Genomic DNA, 7,325 nt, shown 5'->3' on the forward strand with positions numbered 1-7,325 from the left:
TTTGTAGACCAGGCTGGCCTCGAACTCAGAAATCCGCCTGCCTCTGCCTCCCGAGTGCTGGGACTAAAGGCGTGCGCCACCACGCCCGGCTCTCTCCAGATTTCTAATTGTTCACGTGAGTGTGCAGACTTGTCCATTTGATAGACCTTGCCTATTACTGCCTGTGCCCACCAGGGATGGTAGATATCAATGCAGTGTCATACTGTATTGGGGAACATCGAACTAGTCTGGTGGCTTGTTCTTGACCATGTTAGTCACCAACAGTAGTTTTGTTTGCATCATCTTAGGAGGTTTCCTTTACAAGAGCCCCATGGGCAGCCTCCATAATCCTTTAGTGAAACAGGCCTTGTCTGTTTGGTCATAGGTAAAGCAAAAGCATAGGGTAATTGTATCCCTCTGTGCATTTAAAAAGGGGTACCGGGATGGAGATGACATCTCGGCATCCCTTAGGGGAACAGCTGGCCTGGTCCTCGAAGTCACTGTGGGTCTCACCAACTCCATTGATCCAAGTATCCCAAACATGGAAGCGCCAGCGGTATGTTGGAGCTCACACAGCCTCACCTAGCCGGGTGAGGACCGAGATGACTATAAGCAGAAAGGCAACCTGGCAGGGGTCTTAGTGCCTGGCACAGGGACAACAAAGAAGGAACTGACCCAGGAAGAGAAAGAGGCAAAGGTGAATCTGTTAAGAGGGAACGCAGCCAGGCCTGACCATTCGGACCTGTCCTTGGGGATCTCTGCAGAACCTGAGCGTGGTGGGTCCCCAGCTCTCAGGTGAACCATCTATCTTGGGCTGGGGACTTCTTGAGACGAGATAGATAGATGGTACCAACACTGATATCCCTGGAGTTTCCCGGTCAAGGGGCTGGTGAGGATCACAGTGTAGGGTCCTGTATTAGTCAGGGTTCTCTAGGGTCACAGAACGTATGGGAAGTCTCTTTATAGTAAAGGGATTTGTTGTTGACTTACAATCGGTTGTCCAACTCCCCAACAATGGTCACCAGCAGCTGTGGATGGAAGTCCAAGGATCTAGGAACTACTCAGTCCCACATGCCAAGCAGGCAAGAAGAGAGAGCGAATCTTCCTTCTTCCAATGTCCTTATGTAGGTGTGGCAGCAGAAGGTGTGGACCAGATTAAAGGTGTGTGTCACCACGCCCGAATCTGGGACTTGCTTTGTCCCAGATGACCTTGAACACAGAGATCTCCCTGTCTTAATCCTCTGGGATTCATAGCCACTATGCCTTAAGATCTCCATGCCAGGATCCAGGTCAGAAACTTGTATCTTTCATCCTCCAAATTAGGATCACAGCCTTCCAATTCTGGATTGTAGTTCATTCCAGATATAGTCAAGTTGATAACCAGGAATAGCCACTACAGGTCCCATCCTCCAGGGCTCTAAAGACTTAGAAGATAATTGTTTGAGAAGTGCCTGGTTGAGCTGGAGAGGTGGCTCAGCCATTCGTTAAAGGCTAGGCTTTAAGGAGGAATGGCCTTCTGTAAAGGAACTCAAAAGGGTCCCGAGGTCTGTAGGAGAGTTTGGAGTGGCTTGAGAGGAGGGAGGAGGGAGTAACGAGAAGGAAGGAGGGAGGTCCAGGACAATCTGAGCTTGAGGGAAAGCTTGGTGAGTTGTTTGATGAGAATATCGGCTCTCTCTACCTTTCCCAACAATGGGGGGGGGCAATACAAAATATGGAGTTTCTAAGAGATGGTCAAGGCTTCATAAATGAACTCAATGACCTTAGAAATGAAGGCTGGACTGTTGTCTGTTTGGAAGGTCCATGGCATGCTGGACAGAGGAACGATGTGTTCCGGGAACCTCTGGGCCCCCATATCCACTGTTTCCCTGGAGATGGGGAATGCCTCAATCCACTGTACCAATAAAGGTTAGGAGATAGCAGAGGTTTTGTGAGTGGGAATGTGTGTGAAGTCAATTTGCCAGTCTTTGCCCGGTTGGTGTCCTCTGAGCTAGTGCAGTGTCTGATGAATCTGGAGATCCCCCTGCAGGTTGGTCTTGACACCCATCTGGCAGGAAGCTTGGGCCTGTAAAATATAGACTTTAAGGTCGGTGGGATAGAAAGGGGGCTCTGGAAACTGGAACTGGCCCTTAGGACCAGTGCGTAGGCTCTAGTGGATGTCAGAGATGGCAGAAGGCACCTGTTTCTAGGGAAGAATAAGACAGTTATTTAGGTAAAGCCACCCATCTTTTGCTTGTGTGGTCCCTTTGCCAAGGACTTGTTTCTTCCCCTGGCCAGGGTTTGTAGGAGGATATCAGGAAGAGGATGTGCCCTGTGGGTTTGGAGGAGCTGGAAGCCAACCCCCTGGCTGCTGAATCAGTCCTGCCATTACCCAGAGCTACAGGTCTGTGGAGCCCCCAGCAGTGAATTACGGCCACCTCTGCAGGGACTTGGAGGGCCTCCAAGAACTTGACTATAAGGGCACCACTGACAACAACAATGCCCTGTTGACCGAGGACTGGGTTTTAGACTCAGCATTGCCTATTTCCAAGTCTGTGTCGGTAACTAGAAGACTGTGACACAGCTTCCCCAATGATAGCCTGGGGTTGAACAGTAGGGTGTAGAGGGTAGCCCTGGAAAGAACTTCTAAGAATCCAAAGGCTCCCTGGAACAAAGACTGTCTTTGTTCTGAAAGAACAGACTTGCCCTGGCACAGCTGTGGCTTGGCAGGGGATCCCAGGGGTCTAAAACCCCAAAGAGGCACCCGGTGCCTCTTGGGCAGCAGCTGGAAAAGGTGAATAAAAAATTGATTGTGTCAGGCAGAGAGAGAAAGAGTCCCCACTTGGCTGGGGGACTCAACCCACCAGGCTGGGGGCTCAGCTCCTCCCAGGTTCTTGGCACCAAGATAATAGTTTTTTTTTTCCACTGGGGCAGTAGGCCAGTTCACACTGAGTGGTTTGAATAGGCTTGACCCCTGGGAAGTGGCACTATTAGGAAGTATGGCCTTGTTGGAGAAACTGTGAAGGCAAGCTTTGAGATGTCCTAGTGCTCAAACTCCACCCAGTGTAGAAGAGAGTCCTCTCCTGCTTGCAGAAGACAGTCTCCTTCTGAATCCCTTCACATCAAGATGTAGAGCTCTCAGCTCCTCCAGCCCCACATCTGCCTGTATGCTCTCATGCTTCCTGCCATGCTGATAATGGACTGAACCTCCGAACCCCAATCAAATCTTTTCTTTTATAAGAATTGCCTTGGCCACGTTGTCTCTTCACAGCAATGATTTGGTCCTAAGACCAATCCTAAGACATTGGTATCAGGTGTGGGGTATTGCTGTGATAGGCCATACCATGTTTTTGTTTGGAATATGGATTTTGGGACTTTGGATTTAGAAAGCAGTGGAATGCTTCAAGTGGGGCTTAATGGGCTGTCCTAGTAGGAATATGGAAGGCATCGGTGCTGAGAGTGATTTGAACTTTGGGGGCCTGGCTCAAGAGGTTTCAGAGGAGAGAAATTTTAGTATGATGTGGATGCTTTTTGCCTTCTTCTGGAGAGTCTGGCTGAGTAAAGAGATTAATTGCATTGAGAAAGGAGATCTCAAAAAACCTACCATAGACTCTGTCCTGTGGTTCATTCTTTTGAAGAAACTTTTGATAAAGTGTAGCAAGCTGAGAAAGGAAAAATGCAAAATATATGGTTGAAAGATTAAAGGGGCACCAGGAATTGTAATGGAGCTAAGTCCTGTGTCCAAGGATATTAGGTGGAATTAAGGAACTTTGGGACAAGATCCCACCTAGATAAGCTTATTGTTTATGTGTTTGAAGCTGAACGAGAGATGGTTATATCATGGTAGGCATTATTATTACCTGGTTTTTGTTTTCATTGGAATGTAAGGAGATATGATTATGTGACAACTTGACAAGTGATGGATTGTGATGGCTATTCTCAGTTGTCAACTTGACTGTATCTGGAATGAACTACAATCCAGAACTTATAAAGATCTTGTGAAAAAGGTAAAGAAAGGCTCAGGTTCCTGCATGGTGGTATACACCTCCAATCCCAGCAGTCAGGAGAGAAGAGACATGCAGATCTCTGAGTTCAAGGTTAGCTTACAGAGAAATGTCCAGGATGGCAAAGCTTAAGCATTGAAGGGATTGGAAAATAGAAAGCTGGTGATGATGTAATAGAACTGGTGGACCATAGTCTAGCCTAAGAAAGCAGCAGAACTCAGCAGTTTGGGTAATGTAGCTCTGACTTTAGAGTCAAGAATTGAATGGGTTACTAAGAAAGTTGATTCTGGCTAGTTGGATATATATATATATATATATATATATATATATATATATATATATATCAGATGAAGAGACAAGCATCACTGAGGTGAAATCTTCTGGGAAGTGTTTTCTGAGAGCACAAAGAAGCTGTGTTCCAGAGATAGATATTGTGCTGACAGCCATACTTAGTGATATGTAAAAGTCACCCAGGTGGTACTGGTTTTAAAGGCATGAAGGAGTCATGGATAGCAGCTAAGGCTTGGTACTGTGAGAGGCCAGGAAAGGCCACTGGTGAAGATGCAGCCTCAGTTACATGACCCAGGACTAAATGGGTCATGCAAAAAAGCTGAGTCTTGGAACCATAAAGAGATCCTCTGAGAGGCTATTGGTGAAGCCTAGTTGCAGTGGAAGACCCCAGCATACTGGAGATGCCAGTATCATGGGATGATCACCAAGAACAGCAACAGCAGTGGAGTGGATCAACCTGAGCTACAGAGGGCAGAGCTGGAGAAGTGATTCAAGCACTTTGGAGGATCCCAGAAAATCATGTGTAGATCCAAGACATTGGAACAAGAAGCTGTATAGTTGAAGTTACCTTGGAGACCCCAAGATGTTAAAGATAACAGATCTGTGGTACACCTGCCAAGGAAAGCTACTAACAAGAAGTAGAACTAGCCCAAACGAAAGAACTGTGTTGCAGTCAACAAAGATGAAAGGAGTTGGAGATCTGAAGACTGTCTGTCATCAGACATAGAGATGCAAAGTTTGGAGTTTGCCCAGCTGGTTTTCTCTCTTGGTTTGGTCCAGTATTTCCTCACTATGATGTTTTGGAATGGTAATGTATATCCTATGATTTTTGGAAGTATATGATCTGCTTTTTTAATCTTTATTTTATAGGGAATAACAGTTAAGAGATTGCGTGAATCTCAGAAGAGAGTTTGAACTTTGAGCTTTTAAACATTGTTGTGATTGTGATAGATTGTGGGGACTTTTGAAGTTGAACTGAATGTATTTTGCATTATGTTATGGCTAGGTATGGCCCCCATAGACTCATGTGTTTGAACAAGCCTATTGGAGGTCAGGGAGTGAAATGTGGTGGTTTGAATATGTTTGGCCCATGGGAAGTGGCACTATTAGGAGGTGTGCCCTTGTTGGAATAGTTGTGTCTTTGTTGGAGGAAGTATGTCACAGTGTAGGTAGGCTTTGAGATTTCCAAGTGCTCAAGCTTCACCCAGTGTGAAAGAGAGTCCCTCTCTTGGCTGCTTGCAGAAGACAGTCTCCTTCTGGATGCCTTCAGATCAAGATGTGGAGCTCTCAGCTCCTCCGGCACCATGTCTGCTTGCCTGCTGCCATGCTTCCTGCCATGATAACGGACTGAACCTCTGAAACTATAAGCCAGCCCCAATTAAATGTTTTTTTTTTTATAAGAGTTGCCTTGGTCATGGTGTCTCTTCACAGCAATGAAACCCTAACTAAGACACAAGTCAAATCAAGCATATAAAAGCATGTTTATTGAGAGATAGCTCTCAGGAGGATTCACCTATCTCACAGGAGGAGGTCAGTGAAGTCTTAAAGCAGGGGAGTTTTATAGAGCTTAGACTCTAAGGTCTCACCAGCATCACCACCAGCATCAGCACCAGTATCAGCATCAGAGTCATCTGCTCCCTAATGTCTCTGATGAATCTTGGGGCATTAGCAGGGACCTACGCCAGAAAGGGCGTGGGTAGGGTAGGAAATTCAGACCTGGAGCAATAGACCCTGACTGGCAGCTCTGAGGTCCAAAGGTCATTGCTGTGGGAATTTCCCATTCCTGCAAACAACTCCTGGCTGGGAACACCCTCAAACCACCTAAAATAGGAAAAACAAATTCCCATCCCCACAGTACTGGCTGGATTTGTGTGTCAACTTGACACAGGCTAGAGTTAGCACAGAGAAAAGAGCTTCAGTTGGGGAAGTGCCTCCATGAGATCCAGATGTAAGGCATTTTCTCAGTTGTTGATCAAGGGAGGAGGACCCATTGTGGGTGGTACCATCCCTGGGCTGGTAGTCCTGGGTTCTATAAGAAAAAAGCTGAGCAAGCCAGGGGAAGCAAGCCAGTAAGGAACATCCCTCCATGGCCTCTGCATTAGCTCCTGCTTCCTGACCTGCTTGAGTTCCAGTCTTGACTTCCTTTGGTGGTGAAAAGCAATGTGGAAAGTGTAAGCTGAATAAACCCTTTCCTCCCCAACTTGCTTCTTGGTCATGATGTTTTGTGCAGGAATAGAAACCCTGACTGAGACACCCACCAAGTCTCCAGTCTCCAAACCATCCCTCTCTGCCCTCAAATCTGCAAGCCTAGAAGAGTCTCCCATTCAATGCCAGCAATTCACAGGGGGAACTGAGGCCTGAAGGGAAGAGGCAGCCCAAGGAAATGAAGAAGGAGCTGAACATAGCAGGAACATGCCACTCTGGCCAGGTTCAAGGGAAGCAGAGGCACCCTGAGGACCCTGGATGTGTGTATGAGCTCTGTTCTTCTCCCAAGCCTCTATCCCTGTCTTCTTATCCTAGTGCCTGGCCTTAGTATGTCATCTCCTCAAACAGGCTTTCCTTGACCAGCGTATGGGGATGGAACCCCACAGGACCTGCTGGTGGCTATGAGCTACATCAGTTACCCACCAGAGATTAAAGTACACACCCTAGAGGGCTGAGCGGGTATAGGAAGGAGCATGGGCTTAACCAACGAGGGTCTGGCATATGATGACCTCAACAGACACAGCTTCCTTCTAATCCCCACCAATGCTTAGCTGTAGCCACACAGTAAAAGACATACCTGGAAATAACCAGGCTTGAGGACCCAGGGACAAAGGCCTCCACAACCCTCTGTCCCCGTGACAAGGACAACATGGTACATGGAGCAGGTAGTCCTGTGGGGTGGCCTGTGCTGCATATGCACACGGTACCCCAGTGCCTCCAGTCCTTCCTGTGTGTCACACCATTATTCCCTCCACATTCAGTCTGATGAAGTTACTGAGGTGCCCCAAGTTCATGGGAAGTGAACAGGCTCCATCTTTAATTTTTTGATATTTTTTATACATATAGTTATTTTTCCTGTATCTATGTCTT

Source organism: Mus caroli, chromosome 2 (genome assembly GCF_900094665.2).
Source record: "Mus caroli chromosome 2, CAROLI_EIJ_v1.1, whole genome shotgun sequence".
Lineage (NCBI taxonomy): Eukaryota > Metazoa > Chordata > Mammalia > Rodentia > Muridae > Mus > Mus caroli.